This window comes from Mycteria americana, chromosome 1 (assembly GCF_035582795.1).
Source record: "Mycteria americana isolate JAX WOST 10 ecotype Jacksonville Zoo and Gardens chromosome 1, USCA_MyAme_1.0, whole genome shotgun sequence".
NCBI lineage: Eukaryota > Metazoa > Chordata > Aves > Ciconiiformes > Ciconiidae > Mycteria > Mycteria americana.
The window spans coordinates 124,912,078-124,933,489 of record NC_134365.1 but is presented as its reverse complement, the minus strand read 5'-3'; the positions used below and the strand labels follow the sequence as shown (position 1 = coordinate 124,933,489).

At 41.8% G+C, this 21,412-nt stretch overlaps 1 protein-coding gene across 9 annotated transcripts in view; it reads right to left on the bottom strand.

The window, feature by feature from the left end:
- The window catches only part of AGPAT3 (1-acylglycerol-3-phosphate O-acyltransferase 3), a 107,549-nt gene that overhangs the window by 50,409 nt on the left and 35,728 nt on the right, over positions 1-21,412 (bottom strand). For 3 of the 9 annotated variants that reach the window (XM_075519721.1, XM_075519677.1, XM_075519731.1), the window contains one exon: positions 12,163-12,283. The exons of 4 other annotated variants lie outside the window; for them this stretch is intronic. The gene's annotated coding sequence lies outside the window, so the exon portion shown is untranslated. Of the gene's footprint in view, positions 1-12,162; positions 12,284-20,448; positions 20,554-21,412 lie in introns of all 9 variants that reach the window. 2 more of the 9 variants (XM_075519684.1, XM_075519713.1) reach the window with 2 other exon arrangements.

Sequence of the window (21,412 nt, the reverse complement as noted above, 5' to 3'; positions counted from 1 at the left end):
AAAACTACACTGTGTTCATGTATATACCTACCACATGTGGTACAAAAAACATTTAGCCGGACAGCTGTTAACATCCTTAAGCTCTACATTTCCTGTGTTTTAACATTAAAACTGTAAAGTCACTTACATATGTCCCATTTTCACGAACATTTTGACAACCAAAGAGGCTAGTATTCACACACAACTTAATTTGAGCTGCCACACTGTATAGCTGAAAGCTTACATATCTGCAAAGATTCACTGTAAAGCTTAAACGTAAATAAACTCATTAATATTAGAAGTGTGTGCGTACACACACAGAGGATTGTAGGCTTGTAAATAGCACAGGCATAACCGCCTGGAGGAAGTACTTGGCAAAAACAAAGCCCAGAAGATCACCCCAGAGATTTTCATTTATTTGTCTCTTCACCGCCTTATAAATCAAACAAAAGAACTCACACATTATGCTGGAGACTTGTTCTCAGCAACATCACACCCCTTGGAAAGTTTTCCAGTCGTAACCATGTTAATTACAACTCCAGCAGGCTTTTCCTTTTACAGTTGAAGTGACAGTAACTTTTCCACTAAAACTAGTCAACAGATTGCACTTGGGTTTCTAAAAGTTGCTATTTGCTCCAGATGCAGCTCTAAGAAGTTCCAAGATTTCTTTTGGCTGAAAGTCTTGGACATACGTAGACACGTAGAAACGAAGCCAGCCCAGAAATCTAGGGCAGCCCTGCACTGCTCTTACTTTTCCCAAACCCACCCATTGCCGCATGCTCCTCCAGCACAGTGAAAAACCCCGGTACGCCTGGGCTCCGTGCCACCACCCTCCCAGGCCTCAGCTCACCCCCAAGGGAAGCAACCTACTGAGCTCCTGGTAGGGGGGAAAAACGATGGCAGTCCTTAATTTGCACCTGCCTGAAACATTTCTTTTGAAGTGCTGAAGACACAGGTGTCCCACAAACACCCTAATGCACTATGAGCCTGTTGCAGCTTAATTTCCAAGTTGCATGCCAAGAGAGACAGCCATGCAAACACTAAGCAAAAGCACAAAATAAGAGCGAAAGACATTTTAAAAGGCCCTCACAACAAACTGGAAAGACACAATCGCCATCTTACCCAACGCATGCTATGGCATCCTTAGCCACTATGCTCTCAGCGGGATAAAAACATACAAAAACTCAAACAACGGCAAAACTGAGTCCTGTGACAAATAAAAAGGGCACCAGTACAAATCAGGGAAGGTATCTACCCCAGCCACACAATTAGTAGGTACATCAGCCTTTGAGAGCACTTCAAAAGGACCGCCACTCTCCAGCCCACCCCAAGAAAGCATTTTAAAGGACAAGCCACCAACGCAGCTGCAGAGCAAAATCCAACTTACCAATACAAGTAATAGGCTAAAGCCAGGGCGATGAGTGTAGCGCAGACTCCAGCTAGCAAGCACATACCCGACTGGTTTACCAACATCTTCACAATTTGTTATCGATTAATAAAACCAAAAAAAGGAGGAGGAGAATTGGAATGGCAAAAATGGACGATGCGAGTCTTGGCTAGGAAAGCAAATCAGTCTTGACATGGAGGAGGGATTATGATGACAAAAGCACATCGAGGTAAATCTGGAAGCACTGCAGCTACTAAAACTCCCTGCTCAGCAGCAGGAAAAAAAAAAGCTGGGTATTCTCTCCATTACATGGCTTTGTAAAACACCAAACTAGAAAAGCCCCTCTTACCTCAAGAATGAAGGTATGAATCGGGCATAAGTGGACTAATATTTAAAAGAGGTAACACTTCTCAATAAATATTACTGTCAGGTGGTGTTGCTGACAAACCAAGCTTTTGCTCTAATCCAATAATCTTCTTACAGCAAATTACCAGGCTACAATCAACTGGATTTGCTTGCGTGGTGAGGTACGTATGTTCAGCACTACGCTTGACGCTTTTTTTTTTTTTTTTTAAAAGAGCTGACAAAAGATTTTAACAAAAATCTAGATTTTAACACAAAGGACCCTCCTGCTCCACCAAAGCCTGTCTCTTTTCTCCATGAAGAGCAAATACAAGGCTTCAGAGAACATCACAGAGAAAGGGTTTGGTCTGCATCCAGACTGCAGTCCTTGCAGGGCAGAAGGACTGCTCGCTTTCGCAGCACGATGTAGGGACATCTTTGAACTGCACAAACTAAAGAAAGGGACTCTGCAGCCAGCCGGGGAGCAGGCTCCCGGGTGCTTTGCTCAGAGGGGGACTTGGGACTCCACTGCCCTTACCCTTTCTCTGCAGGTCTCAGAGGAGAGCTCTACCCAACTAAAGACGATGGCATTTTGTCTCTCTTCTCCCCACTCCAAATTCAGGGCTTTTTGGGAGGCCTGAGCCACGACAGGCACACTCCCCTGGCTTGGTTAACAAAAAGGAGATACCAGTGCATAGAGAAGAAAGAAACAAGGTGGCAGCAGTTACACCCTACCCAGGCGGCAGGAACACGGTGCCGCCGGTGTGATTAAGGCTCAGGGGCCCGTCTGGCTATTCTGCACCATAATCTGGACAGTCCAGATAGAGAGACTTGAGGCTATGTCTGCACAGGGACACAACAGTTGGACCAAAGAGTGTGATTCCCATTCACCTACCGTTATACCAACACAGCCCTTCGTGCAGATACAGTTTTCACTTGAGTAACTGATCCTCACCTGGTTAAGAGTTAGGCCTGTAGAAGAAATGGGAAGAAACAAAATCCAAACAAAATCTAGCTTAAATGCCAAAGAAAAATTAAAGTGGTAGTCACAGCCCCCCAACACTCCCATTTTCTGACCAAACTTTAGCAGCAGCACTACAGAAAGCTACAGCATGCTGTTAACCCTTCTTAAACCCTTGGCTGCCCTCTAAGTGGAGTCACAGAGATTTTAGGAGGTTTCAATAAAGTGGAAAGAGACAGTACAAAAACACTTAAGATACAATAAATGGAAAGTTTTTACAATCAAAGAAACAGGCAATACTTGGAACTATTTGGCCAAAAAGGAAAAAAAAAGAGGCTGTGAATTTAAAAATCACAGCCAAATAGGAGGTTTTATCTGGTATTAAGTTCACCGGAGCTGGGTGGAAAAAGAATATAAGAAGCTGCCTCTGAGTTTAAAAGCAGACACAAAATAAATACGACATACTCCACAAAGTGTGGTGAATAGGGTCCAGTGGAAATCAACTTCTCAACCACAACAGATGCATCAGAGCATTCACGAATTAAAGGAAAATTTCGAGTGCTCTCTATGCACCAAGTCAATAGGTCCTCCTGCCCTCTTATATGCTGTGCAAAGTCCAGGTCTATTGTAAAACCTTTTCCAACCTCACCTATAGCTCAACCACATTTCTCAAGTGACTACACAGATAAAAGTCTTACTACTATCTACATCTTTGTCACTGAAGGAGATAGCTTGCAACTAATTATCCCCAAGCAAGGAATTCAGTTTCTGCGGGCTCCAAAGGAATTTTTACTGATTGTGTTCCCAATCTCATTTTGAGACTGCTCACAGTTTCTGTTCTCAAGTACAGAAATAAAATTATATTAAATTATATTCAAATAAACCCCCAAACCCGAGAGACAAAAACACACAAGTAGTTCAGAGATGACAGGAGGGTTCCAGACATGCAGAGTCTGTAAACTGGCACTTGCAATGTTTTCGTAGGTGAAGCTCAATCACCAGTTTCCAGGACTGCTGATCAATACTTTTCCAGTGCACAATATTCATTACAGAAAATGCATATAATGGAATACAACTGGGCACAGGGCAGCCTCAGGATTTTGTAAATAAAAATCAAAACCAAAGTAGCAATTATCAAGAGGCCTCGTCTGAAAAAAAAAATTAATTAGGATATTGCAATAACTGCCTATATTTGGAGCAAGGCTTATTTGGTATTTCTATTATAAAAGCAATTCTAAAATTATAGTGCTGGTATTCAAACAGTGATTCTATAATACCAGCCCTTACATAACAAACAGAAAAGGAGTTATCTAACAGAAGCCCTATTAGTACAAAATGATTTGAGTAATAGGCCTCGTATAAAATAGATCAATGTTATGTAATTATATAATGTTGCCAATCTTAGTCTCTGATGATTAAGAAAAACCTCAGTAGTGTCTACTCATCTCTTAAGACTACACAAAATGCTCCTCTTCACTCGGAGTGGTCGAATTTTCAAGCCAACGGGAATTCATGCTTTTTATTCAGATAAAAATAAACTACAAAAGAAATTTCAGGAGTGTAAGTGCATCTACGCACCGAGCTGTGAACCTAGGGACCCATCTCCTTCTAGATAGATCGTGTGAATCTGGAAAATGCTTTGTGGCACAGTTTCCTTATTTGTTAAAACAGGGATGCAAAATAAAGGATAAACAAAAAAGTCTCATCTGCAATCATCTGAGATAAGTGTTATAAGAAGAATGATATACTTTGCTTTCTGGATGGAAAATTATGCCAAAAAAAATCAACCCTAAACATAAGAAACAAAGAGAGCCAAGAGGAGATATCTGTCAACATGCAAATGTGCTGTGGCTGAACACGGAGAAGCTTCTGACTGCTGCTAAACAAAGTCTCAGCAAACACCGTATGCATGCCTACAAGCCCCTACCCAAGTTCAAAGCTTTTCTCTGAAGTACTGCATACTAATTAGGAAGAAATTGAAAGTCTGTCTTTTGAGAATTGCTGAGCTGCTTTAAGTTTTAGGTACAAAACACTACCTTCTGCAAAAGAGGAGCAATATGATTTATTCTATGATTGCATCCACAGTAACGCATGATCACCAGTGCAAGCGCACTGGCAGGAGCAGGCAGGCTCTCGGGGCTGTCCGGTAGCAAACCCACCACCTTCCTCCTACCCCCTCCTGGGAGGAGGCTAGGAGACGCAAGACTCGGCACATTGGCTTCGCTCGCTTATTACGCTTCATGCTTCTGTTCCAGTGTTTGCCACCACAATCTGAACTGCCAGGATGGAAAAGCTTAAATAAATACAATTATTCGTTGTTATGATGATTATTAAATAAGTAAATGAATAACACATAAAGCAAAGGCCCCAGATGACACCAGAGCTATCCACACGCTGTCACAGCTGCAACACCGAGGAGAGACAGCAGGAAAGTTTTCCCCTGCAAGTGCTCTGCTATACTAAATCCAGAAATTCCCCAGAAGAACATTTGAATTATTTCCCCCTACAAATGTACCTCCAAACTGCTAACTGCTCACAGCTTACCAGCAATGCAGAAAGGCTGCTCTAAAAGATAGCCGAGAAGCAGATGTATGCCACTCATTTGTAACTTTACAGTCCCCAGCCTTCTTGACAAGTCAGAAAGACCAACCAGCCTACTGCCACCAGACTGACATTTGTCACATGGACAAAGATACCTCCTCTAGATATTTCTTTATAGGAAGTCTACGCTTCCACCAGCTAATCTTCCAGGGTTCGACCTGGGAGGGAGGTGGGGGCCGTGTGGAGGGGGAGGGAAGACGAAAGCCACTGTTCTGAAGTATCTGGGTGTGGATGATCTCCATCACAGGGGGAAGAGAGAGAGAAAGAAGTAAAAATCCTAAAACCAGAAGCAGTAGGTGTTCTGCTGGGTGACTGACTGTTATCAGGGCAGCTTAAGAGAAAACCCTATTGTTTTCCAGTCGGGAAGGAATATTAGGTGAAAAGTGTGGCTTGGAAAACCAACAGGTACAAAACCCAAACAGTTCTTCAGTCGGTTCACGCAAGCTGAATTGGCAGCGTGAATTGCACCAGGGAACTTGATCCTGCGGAGGAGGATGTTTAGTGCAATGCTGCTTCGTACAGTGCTGCGTGCAGTCTGCTATTCACAACCCAAAGGGTAAGAAAGCAAGAAAGGGAGAGCTGTACAGGGGTCCCCATCACCCCCTTCTTCCTTGTACGGGATCCAACTCTCTCCTGTCACCTCGGCTGCTATCAGCAGCGTGTTCCTACCTGAACACAACGGCTATACTTCTTTTGGGTTATTTCACTGACAAATACTTCACAAGGCTGTTATCAGTCTGAATTCATAATTATCCTTGTGGTCAGATCTCTTTTTGCATATACACAAAAGCAGGTATCTTTCTGAAAAGATAGAGCAGGCTATCAAGCAGACTGATAGCAAAAACAAATACATGCCGGACAAAGTTTTTTGTTCTGTGTTTTCAGACAAGATTACACCAGCCCCTTCTGGCCTGAATACCAATACTGGCAGCAGCCACACACCACGCAATCTTTTCAGGGTAAATGGAAAAAAACCCACCCTGAACAACAACAAAAAACCCCAAAGCCCCAAACAAACCACCACAAAAAGAAAAAGCTCTTCTCTGCCACACAAATTTGAAGATCATACTTTGAACGCAAAGATGAACTGCATGCGCATGAACGTGTGCTTTTGCACATGGTGAAATCTTTATAAATTACAACCAGAACACTTTATAAATACAGTATCCCACTCATTCAAAAAATTAACTTAGAAGTGGAAAGTCTGTATGCTGTTAAAGTTCAGGCTGTTGTCAGCCACTCAGCTGGGAAACTGAAGGCCAGCCACTCTGCAAACAGCCTATTTTTAAATCCACATGACAGAAAGACCTGAAAAGAAACATCTACAGCTCTCCCCAGTTCTTAAGATCTTCCATCTCCTGGTAGCTTGGCATCCTATTGCTAAATAAGCCTCTTGTAGCATATATAGTTAATTCAAATCATTCTGAATTCTGCAGAGCAGGGGACCCTTCTATGGTAACACACACAGTCTTTGAAAGATGCTGCCAACAAGGATCAGAAATCCAGGACTGGTTAGCGTTGTCGCGATTCAGTTTCACTTGTTCAGCTTCTTCTGAACAGTAGCCTTTTAATGCAATGTTTGAGAGGGAGGTGACCTAAATATCCTTTTACTGAAGGCTGCAGGGATCCTTGAAATGACTAGCCCACTAGAAATGCATGCCTGGCTTGCACCAGCAAAATTCAGACAGCTACTTTGCATGAAGGCTGCTCCACAACTGACAGCAAAAGCACGGGGGTTTTCACAGATGCTCTCTGCTCTTTTTATCATTGTCTCATGTGAACTAGCTCTGACTGGACCTAGACAAAAGGACATTAAAATAATTCTGACACTGAGTACTTCCTCAGTCCTACAGGTGCCATGGTACTGATAATAATCTGACCATGGGAGATTTCTCAGTGACCTAACCTGAGCCAGGTGGGCAGCTGCCCACATGGAAATTTCTACATCTCTGTACGTTCCACTGCATTGTTTCCACTTCTGTCAGAGACACACAAGACAACTGGAGCAGAGGTTGTTTTCTGTTACCTGGCACAGTTATAAAGCACTGAAAGAAATGCAAAATGTGAAACTGTAGTATAAAAGTGGGCATCCATTTCTCTTGGGCCTCACAGCATTTCAGAATAGTTGGACTGCCAAGGCAAAAGTTGCTCCCCATCATTTGAAAAATCAGAAGCTAATTAGTAAACAGAGGTGTTTATTGTAGCAAAGCCTCATATTCAAAAGAGCCTATGTGCCATACTCAAATTCTGGATGTCACCGCTGCTAGCTTGGCACTGCTCTTCAAAAGCTCCTCAGTCAGGCCGAGTCATGGTTTGAGAAGCAGCATTTATGCTCTTATGATTCATTTTTATCTGCCAGAATAATCCTTAGCTCGTCTGCAACTATATGCCAAAAAAATCAGATATTCAAGGATATTAAAAACTGCCTGCAGTTCAATGCAATGTGTTAATATAAAACACATTCATAGACAACGAATCTAGCAAACCAGGCTAGCTTCATTTAAAATAACAAACAAGCAGACTGGTCTAATTACCAGAACTAATCTAAAAGAATCAATATTTCTCCAATCAAGACATATAACAAGAACCTTCATGCTATTTACTCAGCAATGTATAATTGCCTCTTGAGTCTGCAGTCTGTGCTGTTTACTTTCAAGCCCATGAAACATGAATTACTTCTTTTGATTCATTCTATTTAATCTCCTTTTACCTTTACTATAAGCAGCCAGATTTTGGAAAAACCTGTAATAATTGAAACTTCACTGCATTAATAAGAAGTATTTTTCTGTAACTAAGTTCATTACTTCCAGGCGACTGGGAGCTTATCCCATGCCTGGTTTGACTGACTGTTCACAAGTCCCTACTCCCAGGCACTGCTAAAGGCTCGCTCTTAACTCATGCTTAAGGTCAGCATGTCCTGAGGTTTGCTTGTGTAACTGCTTTTACAGCTATTACTCATCCCAGATCTGTACCAACAAGATATATCTTAAGCTAAACCAGGGGGGGGTTTGGTTTGTTTTTTTGTTTGTTTGGTTTTTTAATTTTTGTTTAGAATTTTTTAGCAAATAGGTAATTTGGGTAGACTCACTTAGGGAACAATTAACCTAGTAAAGCTGAGAAATTGGTAGTGGTAGGCACAGAGGGATGAACAGCCTTAACACAGTAGCACCTGCAACTAGGCTGTAAGTTTATGTTACCAAACATCCCAGCACTACACTTGTCCACAGTCACAAACAGTGAAGATTTTTTCCTTCTGGGGCACATGTGACAATAAAAAGTGGCATTGCTAAACCTTCAGTCCAGGAAAAAGAACCACACGAGGAGATGCTTCGGTCTTTTGCTCCCATCTTGCAATAAGAGACCCGAAGTACCCAGATGATTTCTGACTGAAGAAGGCAAAAGCTCACAAAGCCGGGGCAAGGAGTATCTGCCCTGACAGCCATCCAGAAGGGACCTGCAAAACAAGCCACCGCAGCCAGGCCCATGCTCGTGGCTGGCTGCTGTTCACCCAGCCAGTTCCAACATGTACACCAGTTCTCTGCCACGGTACGGCACCAGCAGTTGCCACAACAGCCCAGCAGCTGCATCACCAGCTTACACCACACTGAGCTTCCTTCTCTCTGTTGTTCTTCCTACATCATGGCAGGAGCAAGGCTTGTTCTGTTTTGAGAGAGGTGTCCTTTGTTTGCCAGGCGTTTTCAATCACAAATGTATTTGGTTGTGTGATCTCCAACTCCTTGGTCTCAGGCCGAGCTTCTCTTGCACATCAGGCTACTTGTCCCGTTAAACTTGAACAGGACAACCAAATTGGAAAGGGAGACTCTTAAGAGGGGGACACAGGTGCAGAGATTGCGCAAATGAACCCTTGATACCAAACTGGCCTTGCTGGTAAGGCATAATAATATCATCCTGAAACACATGCTCCGACAGCATGCGTATTCCCATCTGTACTTTCTGCTGCTTTGGAAGATACTGTCAAAGGTCCTGAATGTGTGGCCTTCACAACTTAAAAAACATGTGAAAACAATTGCTCCCACAGCAACATTGGCATTTTCAAAACAATTACAAAAGAGCAAGAATAGATGCCATTATAGCTTCTTATAAAGCACTTTTAGTTTGGATTATTTTTTTCTTCTCAAAATAAATATCCCTAGGAGATCCAGTTTATAGGTCCTTGGTCCTTGATTTGCACCAGCTGATCCCACCAGCTAGAAATGGTCCCTGTGCCAGCCCAGAGCAGTGACCACCCTGGCAGGGGTGAACAGCGCTGGGTCCCAGGCACAAGCGTAGCCAGCACTGTCCGACAAGGCTGCTCTTTGCCTAAGCTTTCTGGGGAACAAAGCTTACTGGGGTGCAGTCTGAGTGTTTTCAAAGATTGAGAGGACCAAGTATGTCACAAAACACAGTTGTCATGCTCACTTCTTCCAAATAAAAGTCACAACAAGGAGAGCTGATCTTCTGGTGCCCACCTCTTATATGTGGGCTCAGTAGTTAGATGAGACATACTGAAGTGAAGGACATGGAAACAATATTCGCCCCATCCTGAAAGAGTTCAGAGCAACACCTTCCACCCTGCAGAAGAGTGCTCCATGCTATAACGCACCTAACACACCCAGACCTCCTTGAGTGTTTCTAGACTACCAAGGAAAACTAGTCCTTTTTCATTTTCATAGTGTCCCAACTCAGTGTGCTATCTATTAAAAACAGATAGGAGAGAATATTACTTCTGCATGTTGTACAAAATTGACTCTTAGCTTAAAAACCACACAGCACCAGACTAACAGCAGGGATCATATCTCTGGTAGCAGATTTTCAGAACATCAGCCTGCCAGCAAAGAGGCCTCTGTCTTACGGGCTTTGAAATAGCCTGTTACCACAGCCTCCACATTGGTAAGTTAAATATGAAAGCAGAGAATGTAACTGGTTTTCCGATGTACTTCACATTTCTCCTTGCTTGAACTATAGAAAATTCTTGAAATTGTGACTGCCATGACTGCTTTTGTGAGCTGCTTTTTGGTCTAGCCTGCTGGATATTTATGTCCACAAGCACTTTGCAAAGTTTTTTTTTTTCCCCCTCTCTGTGGCCCCCAACTAAATTTATATGAAAATTGAATCTTCCAACAATTGTTACAAATTGTAACACTGGCAAGTCTGAGAAAGATAAATCCCCTCATGAAGACACACAATAAGGACAATAGCAGCAGATGATACCTACAGGGCCTCTGCCTATGCATAAACCCCCACAGGAGGGGATGGCTGCTATGGCAAACACTATCGTAATTTGGCCTCCCCATAATTCAGTCCCTCACCTCCTTGACTGTGTGCCTTTTGGTACCAGTTGTGCTTTGGTTCATGAAATAGAAATTTGTTCTGCAGAAGCATCCACCGGGACACTGAAAAGCTCTCAGTACAATTTCTCTAATCCATATTAATATCTATGGACCCGCTCCCGATTTATCTGAACAATCAAGAAGGTGAAGGCTGAAGGAATTATTCATGGGATTATTCAACCCATGCAGCTTCCAGCATGGCCATTCACTTCATTCAGAACATTTCATTTCTAGATTATTCCTCCTTGCAGGTTCTAGCGACCCGAGATAAGACACCCAGGCACACACTACACAAGGGGCACAAGCACCAGGCTTGGCAGCCTGCAGGGCTGGGTACAAGAAGCCCAAGTTCTCTCTTCTCCAAACAGAAACAGAACTTGAAAATTCAAGAGCTGTACACAATTCATAAAATCCTGCCCTCCAAGAATATTTTAGCTTCTCAGTAACATGCACATTGATGGCCTTTTCGGGCCTTACACATAAAGAACAGCAAAAATTGCAGCCATGCAAGCTGAAAAATATGCTACAAAACAGCAAACACATAAAAACAGGCTTTCGTGTATTTCTGAGGCATTGCTCTTACACCAATGGCAACAAGCCCGGGCAAAAGCATTTTGCAGAACCGGTTTTGAAAGTAGTTGGTCACCATGACACTGTAACAAGTCTACTTTCATGAGTCAACCTACTGGGTCTCCCTCCACCCACCAAAGTTGCAGATGGTCAGCATTAACCAGATTCAGCTGCAATAACTAATTTTTGGGGGCCAAATTTTCATCCAAGAATATTTGGGGCTTGCAGAAGGTGGTTATTTGCCCACCTAATATGATCTGGGATAAATGCTTTAATTTCCTCTGTAGCAAGACAATATACATCTTCAAAAGGGATGTAACTTTGCATGGGGTCAGAATATATGCCCTGAACACTGACTACGGCCAATCCAGTATATACTGCCCTGTGAATCAGAGCTTTGAGAAATATCTCACAGAAATGAAAGTTTCTTAGGAAACTACTTGTCCCATAATAGACCTTGAAAGTTTATAGAATACTAAAGCAGACCTCTGGGTCTTTGCAAAATCACCAAGATTAAATTACTTTCCTATAAAAAAAGCTACTAATAGCCCATGGAGGGGCAGGGTATCAGAAATCATCATTAAAATGTCAACATCTGACACTAACCACTCCGGGGTTTTAAGATCTTGTCCTAGAAAAACCCTGTCCTATTGCTGTGTCAGAGGGATCTCATCAGCTTTCCACTTCCATAGTTAAGTATTTCTAGAGTTCTCTGGAGGTTTATTTGTGGTTAAGTCTTTGCTGCAATGATTACCAACAGATAGAGCATACATGAGAGAACAGGAGCAAACACTACAGCAAGCAACAAGCTGAAGCACTGGTTTCGTCCCTAAATGAAAATCCTCTGAGTGGGAGACTTTTGACGCCTCTCCCAGCAATTCATACAGCTCTATGAAAAGAACAGGATTTGCACCCCCATTTTTTGCTAAAAGCATCTTATTGCTACAGACAAAACGCAAATACAGAAATGTGGGGGAAGATTTCTTTCTTACCACCACCACTGGGGACCACTTCTGGCACCTGGCAACACTCAGAGCAACAGCAGAATTCCCATCTCCTCCCTCCAGGGAAGTACCACTGTTTATGTTTCAAGAGATTTGCTTTCTCATTTGCCTATAAGCAAAAAAGACATTCTTCAATGAATGAAGGTAAAAATATTTTGTTTAGAAGCAAAATACAATGCAAACAACATGCAGCTGTTGACCCAGGTCACAAATTCTTTAACTCAAACTCTTCTTATTAAAATTACCCATCTTTCTCTTTTTTGTGGGGAAAAAAAACCCTACTTAATCTCTCTTCCCATGTACTAGTATTACACTCTGCTCCACAGATACCAACTACTATAGCTTTCAGAGGGTCTAACTGGCACGTATCTACAAAATTAAAGGCAAGTGTTCTCAATTTATATTTAGGAGTGAAATTGCAGCTTCTATTCAGAACAGAGAAAGGGCTTGCATACTCAAGAACTAGCCTACTTTTCCTAGCTTTACTAATCAGCATAACAAAAGGTATTTCTTTTACCTACAAACCTTGTCTTGATAGAAGTTATTGAAAATGAAGCAGAAGCAATTATCCATTCCCAAAACACACACTTAATCCCTATATTTTATTAAGAGCGGTTTTTATGATCCTGAAGCAATTAAGTTAATCATTATTTAATTTTAGATTACTGAACTGAAGATTTACTTCAGACACAAGCTCACTTTCCACATAATTTAGTCTCAGTAATTAGAGATGTACTTTACCCAGAGGTGGCTTGTTTAAAGCGTTTTATCTAATTTCACAAGCCTTATGCCATGAACGTTTCGTGCAGAAATCTACAAATCAAACTTAAAAAAAAAAAAAGAAAACCCCCAAAGAATCTCAGATTTACCAAACTGCAAACCTGTTTTTCCTTAAAAATAAAAAAAGAAAAAATATTCTTCAAACATCTGCCCAACTAGTCAGATGTATCACAAAAACTAATACAAAGCATTTCTTTAACCCACCACTACCTTTAGCAAAGTTTAAGGCCATAACAGCAAAAAAATGTTCTTCTCGCACAAATCACTTCCTTTACAACTTATTTTAACCAGGATGTAAGGTCTACAGGAAAACGTACGTGTCTATTAGGATGCCCAGCAGGTATCTGCTACAGGATGTAACCAGTACTCAATCACTCGGACACTTAACAAAGACTTCTGTGACAGTGTTATCAGAAGAACATAAATAAAGACCAGGCATGTAGGTTCATACCCTGGATATCATACCATTTGAAAACTGCTCAATTCCAACCTACTTCAGACAAATTTGTGTAAGCATGCTGTTGAAACCAACCCATACTAGGAAATGCCAGTTAGCCATTCAGCTAGCTACTACCCATCTAGCTCAGCTTTAGGTCTGTATAGGGTTAATGGCATCACTAGCTGCCAGTCCATCTGGGCTGGCACATTGCCCAAGGCTAGTTTTATGTCAAAACACATGTGCTGTTTTTTGGAACAAAGGGTATCATCTTCCACCACTGCCATTAGACAGAAGAAAAACAGATGACCAGGCAAGCATTTTAAAAACATACACCACTTTTTGCAACTCTTTGTCTTCAAAATTGTCCAACAAAAACAACACACACAACTGCTCAACACTCAATTAAATTCAACCATATTCAAACCAATAGAGAACTACCTCTATAAATGCAGAAGATGTAGATTCAATTCAAAACTTTAATGCCAGTACTTTTATGATCCAGTTTGACTTGCTGCATAGAAGAAAAGCTACAGAACTCATTTCAGCAAAGACTGACAACAAAGAAGAAAGTCCTACAGCTGCAAAGAGATCAGGACACAACAGGTTTGCTGAAGGGGAATAACTCAAAATAAATATAAGTAAGTCTCAGCTTTCTGGATTTTCAACAAACATTATTTAACACTTTATCATGTGGTATTGCATTACATATGTAGAGTTGGAGACCGGTAGAGGAACTGTGACACCAGTAAAGATCCTGCCCAAAAGAGATGATGACAGACAGCATGGGAAGAAAAACCTGCAGACACCTTGGAAGTTACTAATGGAAACACCAAACAAAGCCCAACAATCAGTCTTCTGCTTCATTTTTAACTGATTAATGGCTTACAAAAAAGTAATTATGGCAGCTGATGACAAAGTCGGAAAGCAATTTGAACACGAAGGTGTATTGAGTCGTTATACAACAGGCACCACGACCTTAAAGACTGGAGCCATAAGAGTGGGATGAAAGTCACTAATACATAATGCACAAATCACATCTATAAAATAAAAAAGCCCCAGCTAGACACTGAAGGATGATCACTGCCTGGAGTAGAAGGGCCTGGATGTGCTAGCCCATCCTAGCGCAAAATGGCTGTGAGTCACCACCCAGATGCAGCTGTGAAAAAATGCACATGCAATCCTAGGATGTATCCAGAGAAGCGTTTCCAACGGAGACAGGAAGTACAGGGAAGTACACAGGAGGCACTGCTAAGATCCCGTCTGGAATACTGCACAAGAGAGGCTGCACATGTTCAAAAAGGAGGCACTAGAAACACAGGAAAGTGAAGGAGGATTTCCAGCACTGACAGCATGCACGGAGACCAGCATGCACAGCAGAGGGATGCAGGGGGATTTACAGGGGATGTAATTGCTCCCTCTAAGACAGTAAAGATAACCACTAGGAAGGGAAATAAACCATATGAGCCCAAAAAAGGCTGCTGATACCAGAACAAACAAGTATCAACTGGCCAGGAGTAAGTTTAGGCTGGAGCCTATCAGAACAATAAAGCTCTGGGAGAAGCTTTTGGTGACGATAAACCTACATGCTTAAGGAGGCCCTTGTCATGAGAATGACCTTACGACATACTACCTGCTTTCTATAGCTCCAACCATTTTTGTAGCTGTCCCATCTAAACATTCATTGCAGGGTCTACGAAACTATCACCAAAAGCAGCTGGTTCAGTTCTCAGTGCTGGTGAAGGAAGGCGGTACATGGTGTGCAAGTTACAGGGTGGGGGGAAGCGGATTTATAGGGGAAACTGTAAATAGTTACTGTAATCTTTCTGCATATCTAAAAGGCAAACAAATATCGCCTAACTTAAAATAATAATGTTAGCCATTTTGTTTACATTAAAATCCTCACAATGCAACTATGGCAATAAAAAGCGTGCATTAAAGAAGCTCAGCAAGCCATGAACAGTATCTAATCCTACTTCCCAATATCCCACAAGAAAGAGATCTGTGGAACAGATGCAACGGAGCATGCCACAGTTCAACAAATCGCATCATTCAAGCCAAGCTGCTTCTTGGAACAAGCACGTTCTCTGGTCTTGAAGCAATTCTTGAACACTGCCTTCATGGCGTATCAAAGAGATCTTTGCCTTTTCACTGCCTGTGTATAGCATCTCTCATGCAGACATTTTACTAAAACTGACAAAACTGAGGTCAAAGTTCCCAGAATGAAACACTGAAACTGGTAGGAGAGTAATTTCTGGTTCGATACTGAAGCACAACAGCGTTATACAAGAGAACAGGATTTGAAAGCAAGTTTTGGTCTGACACTGTTTATTGTACCGGTGCCTGCATAAGAGGTACTTGAGCCCTAAAGAAAGGGCGAGCAGCTCTTCCCATTTAGGATCCTCATCTTCCCCATTTAAAAAAAAAAAGTATAAAACACATGAACTGGAAACTGCAAGTTGTATCAAATTGCTTTTCTGATGTCTTCTAAGATTGAACAAACAGATTTAGGCAGTACATTGAGGATAAAAGAGTCACATTTAAGTACATACATATTTTTCCATTTCAAAAAAAAGTCCTCCAATTAAATAGAAATGCATGCCCATGCACTTACACAGCTTCCCTCTTGCATGGTACCTTGGATTGAATTCAATATGATAACCTCCAAAACCATGTTTCCATTAGCTATTTTGATAGCACAGCTTTGAAAATATTCTCAGTGCTCCAACATTTAGGACATATAAGACTCAAAAGTGGACATATACAACTCTGTCTTCAGCATCATCTCCCAAGTGGAACATTTCATTCCTTTGTGTCTTTTTTTTTTTTTAAATAATTTATTAAAACTACTGAATCCATTTTCTGGTCAGTTTCCTTCCTCACCATAGGAAGTATCAATATCTTTGCATCTCCTGATTATCTGCTTGACCCCTAACTCAGTCCATTCCCTGAAGATCATCTTCCATATAATATCCTGATGTTGACAGAGGAATGGCAGTTAAAAAAGAAAGTGAAAACAAAAAGACTTGATAATGTGTTTATAATGACAAGTTAACTTTCTCCCTAGATGGTAAAACTGGTTTCATGGCAAACCTCTCAATGTCTTATAGAATCATACTGATGTTAACAGAATGGCTTCAGGAAATTAATTCCTGCCACCATCCTACTACTGTGCCCATCATCTCTTAGAAAGAGAGCCCCTAAAAACTAAATGCTTCCCTAATGATAATTGGAAGTGATTGACTCTGAAAGTGCTTTCAGAAAAAGAGGTCTTCACTTATAGTAGGAAAAACTAGGAGAATGTCAATAAATTATGAGGGGTTTACAACAAACAAATCAGAAGTGTCATGTGTCCTGTCCCCCCCTCTCCCCCATAATGCATAACTGAACTGTGAACCTTCTTGCCATGGCTGTTATAGGTGGCATAAGCAGACTCAAAAGAGAGGGACCAGAATTATTAATGAAATGTAAATGAGGACGATATGACAGAGCAAATAGCAGTCATTATGATGACTGTAAATCCTTTTGTAAGGCATCCATTATAAGCCAGACTACTGACCTGGATGGACCAACAACAGACAGACTCTCTCCCTTATCAAGATGGAAATTAGACTTCTGCAGCAAACAAAGCATTTAATTGTCCATTGCAACTTGCAACCAAACCCTTCAGTTTTGAGCCTCTCTTTGTAAGATGGTAAACAGATAAGCAAGAATTAAGTGGATGAATGTATCTGTGGCCTCATAACTCTGCAAAGTTCTCTGTTCTCTCATCAAGAGAGAACTTGAGCACCAGCAGAAGACCAGTTACATCTAATTCTGTCCATAGCCTTCTATGGAGCCAGGGCTCTGATGGATAAACATCCTCCAGCAGGTTCAGCTGTGGCAGCCCAAAACATTACTGCACCCTCTTGCCCATCCCAGCCTTCTGCTAGGGATTACTGCTTCATAACTGGAACACCTTCATAGCCTGCACCTTAGTTGCTCCAATTCACAACTTGTGTTAGTTTAAACCCCTGATGAAGGTGGGTTCTTGCCATGACTCTCTTATTATTTTTTTTTTTTAAAGGCAGCAAACTCCACCAGGATTTTCCAGCTGTGAACTGCTGGGGCTGAAGCACCTGCACATAGTCCTCTCTGCAGTGCCAATGGCTGGTAACATCTGGAGGAGCAAGCAACGTCTGAGATCATTGCAGCAAGACTTGGTAGACAATCCTGGCCCAGTTTGAAGAGGTTGAATTATTCTTGGTTAAAGATGTTATAAGGCTTCTGATACTTGAGACCAGAAACAGGGTAAGTCCTCAGCAAGTCTCAGATGTCTGTATAGTACTATAGTGCTTAGTTGGAAAGCTTTCATCTCACTCCTAGCTTCAAATGTGACATATAGGGAAGGAAACCATCGCCATATGAAATTGCATAAGCTGGAAAAACCACAGCTGCCCGAAACAACTAGGGCAGAACATCTTTGAACCGAGTTAAGTGTGCCCTGTCCTGGGAAATGTTACCCCAGTTACAGTCCAAACAGGTTTACTCCCAAGAAATCTAATAATTTATCTGCAATTTCTTAGAGACTAGTTACCCCTGAGGTTTTGCCATGACTTAACCCCGACTAAAGGCCTAGATAAAAAACAGCATAAAAGAATAAGTGTAAGAGGGGAATTTGAGTAGGCTCAGGCAAGGTTTCTGCATTTCCTTGTCTTTGGGAATGCTCGGGTTTTAGTTGGGTTTATTAATGAAATTTAAATTGTGAATAAATCTTGAATGTTGATGCAAGCTCATCCATGCTTTATAAAAGAATTTCCCAAACTGGCTTCTGGGAAGAAGTAGGATCTGAAACAGGATCTAAAATTATTTTTGTAAACAGCTATTTAATTGTAAACTTAAGTTTTTCCTACCACAATGTATAACATAAGTCTGTCATGTTCAGAGTAATTCCAGTGTGGTGTTTTGTTTTTTTTTTTTCTTTTAAACACTGGAATAGTCTTTTGCTTAGAATATGCCCATTATAGAAAATGTTTATGGTAATTCTGCCTAACACAGAGCTACATAAAGAATTGCCTTCACAGAAACAAGGATAGTTAGGTCCTGTATTCAACACCTAAATATTATAGAGAGAGACCTGCTGTGGAGTGAGTGTGAAAAACATACAAAGGAATGATCTGCAGGGCAAGCAATAAGCTTAATTTCCTAATTTCCCTCCTTTTACTTTTCAAGTCCTAAAAAAAACCCCCAAAACAGTTTCAAACACCCTCTGCTGATTTCCTCTGGCTGACCTTTATAGCAGCACATTCCTTTCACTACAGTGCTCCTCCACTGCCTCCATCTTGTGCCCTGTCCCAAACCCTGGGGCTGAGGGTCCCCGCACTGCATTCAGGGGGAAGCCTCCATCGCGCAGCTTTTCTCTCCCATTGCTCTGATGGTTTTTTTGGTGTGCAATAGATTTATAGGTAACTTTTAGAGCTGCAGGTCTTTCAATGGCCTTCAGTCAGGAAAATAAAAAAAATCCCAAAACACAATTCTTTACCCACTAACGAGAAGCAATTGATCATTAACTTTCATGCTCTGATCTTCCACAAGCCGTTAACTTTCATGCTCTGATCTTCCACAAGCAGACTTTCCAGGTACTCCAAATCAATTATTTTCTTATGAATTCACAGACAAAGTTAATAGGAAGAAGTTATGTCGTGGGATTTGAGAATTGCAGCAAGTCTTTGGCAGAAATACCTTTCCTTTATGGGCCTCGAATTTGTAAGGTTCCAAAACAAAAATGTGTATATGAAGTGTTAGTCACATCAGGATTAAAACTCCCAGCAACCTGCGTGTGCCCAGCATGCCAGACTCACGTCATCTCCTTGAGCTCACCCATACACACCCCTTCCCTGTCCACATTAAGTCCATTTCAGCAAGAGACGCCACCAGGGTCATGAGTCAAGCAGGCTTGGCTAAAAATATTTTCCAGCACTGTCCCTCATCTGCCTCACTGTTGTCTACCTCTGCCTTAATGCTGGAGATCCTTCAAGCTTCCAAGTTGTTTGCAAAGCACCTACTGCTATCAGTGCTAGCACCAGCAAACCCCAGGAGACGGCCACATCCTAGCACTGGGCACAAACCTGCGTGGCAGTTGTTTGTAGCTGAGGGATCCTCCTCCTCAGTAGTTATTTTACTCCCCCTGGGTAGACTAAACTAACTGCACATAATTCTGTTTATTCACTATTCATAATTCAAATACAAGTGAAATTAAAAGGATCTAGAATGGCAATCTAGTTAAGAACTTTAATGAACGTGAATAGCATTTTAGAAATAAAGTCTATTATAAAGCACTTGAACTAATTAAAAGTTTACTCCCTGCTCAAAACCCTTAGCATTCTGCATTCAGAAAGTAAAAGCCTGTTAGAGAGCTTTAAAATTCTGTACGGCTGCAGCTAAGATCTGAACAGGCAACAGTGAAACTAGCCACATTTGCTATCCTATCTCATTCAGTAGCATAAACAAGTAAAGAACAGTTAAGTACACCTGTATCCTGAGAAAAAAAAAATTCTTCTTTGTTATGGGTGAAGCCATTTTGCAGTGAACTAGGTGATAATTTTGGATGCATCAGCTCTTCAGGATCTCAGAAAAAATTATAGATGTTCCACATACTCCTTTCCAAGCAACAGTGGCCAACAATAAAATAAAAAAAAAAAAGCCTTCAGAGCTGACTGCCAAGGCAGAGAATGCCTAGCTTATCTTCTCTGGAGAACCTGTGCACTGGACCTTTGAACTAATGTCTTTTTTCCCTTGTTTACACAAGGAAAGTTTTTTAATACCGCCTTAATAGGATTTTTAATTAATCAGAAATATACAGAAGTAATAGATTCTCAGAAGCCTGATGAAGCTTGAGCTAATTGTAACCTAAAATAACAATGTAATTCCTAAGACTATGCACTATCTTTACATTGTCCTAGCTTGGTCTTGATCAAACACAGCAAGAGAGTGAATTACAGAGGTACATTAGAGGTTAAAAGCAGAGGAAAAAACCCAAGTCAAATAGAAGAGCACGCGGCTGAGGAGACGGAAGATACCTGCGATCAAAGGGTGACACAGCATGGGTGTTTTATTAATCTTGCAGGAGTCCAGCCAACGACCCTGCCAAGGGGTTGTCCTCCCCGCAGCTGGGGCTGCTCCACCTGTAACAGGCAGAGAAAACCTCACCAGACCGCTCTCGCACACGCCAGCCCCGGGGCTGGCATGGGCAGCAGCAGGGCCCCAGCTCACCCCGGGTCAGCGTGACTGAAGCAGGTGCCAGATATTTTTGTGTCTAAACTGTGATTTAGATCTGACCTGTTATTAAGTTCAAAGGGAGGAGCAGCCGCAGCAACGCCATGGGGAAGGTGGCATGATGTGCTCCCAGCTCATCGGTGGAGAACAGGAGGGTTCGGCTGGGAGGGGGCACGCAGTCATGACTCTGAAACGCCTGGTGGGCTGCAGGAATGGTCTGCTCCACCTGCTGTAAGCCAGCGCCTGCCCAATGCTGTACAACCTGTGAGATGCCAAAAAGCCCTGACCCCTTCCTCCCCATGCATCACACCACCCACTTCTGACAGCACCAGACTGTGGGTAGCACACACTTGCTTGGACTGATCTCAATGTTTCTAGGTACCAAAATGTGTGCATAGTTTGTAAATAAAGGAGTGTGGCACCAAATTATTAAATATTGAAGTCCTGCATGACAGGGCACCGAAGTAATAGTCAAATCTTAAACTGTTTTAAACATGCCAACTGATTCACCAGTTCATTTTCGCAACACAGATCTCAAAGGACTATTCAGAATGTAATCAGCAGCTAACGATGCACAAGGAATCGTGTCCGCAGCAGATCATCTGCAAATTGAGAGTTACTTCAAAATCCATTTCAAGTAAATCATTCTCCCACTACGAAAATCGCAGCTTCTAAGATTAGAGATCTTTTCGAAGATTATTCATTCCCTCATCTCACACTTAAAAGCATGCCAGAATTACTATATCCTGGACTGTAACTGAAGCCATT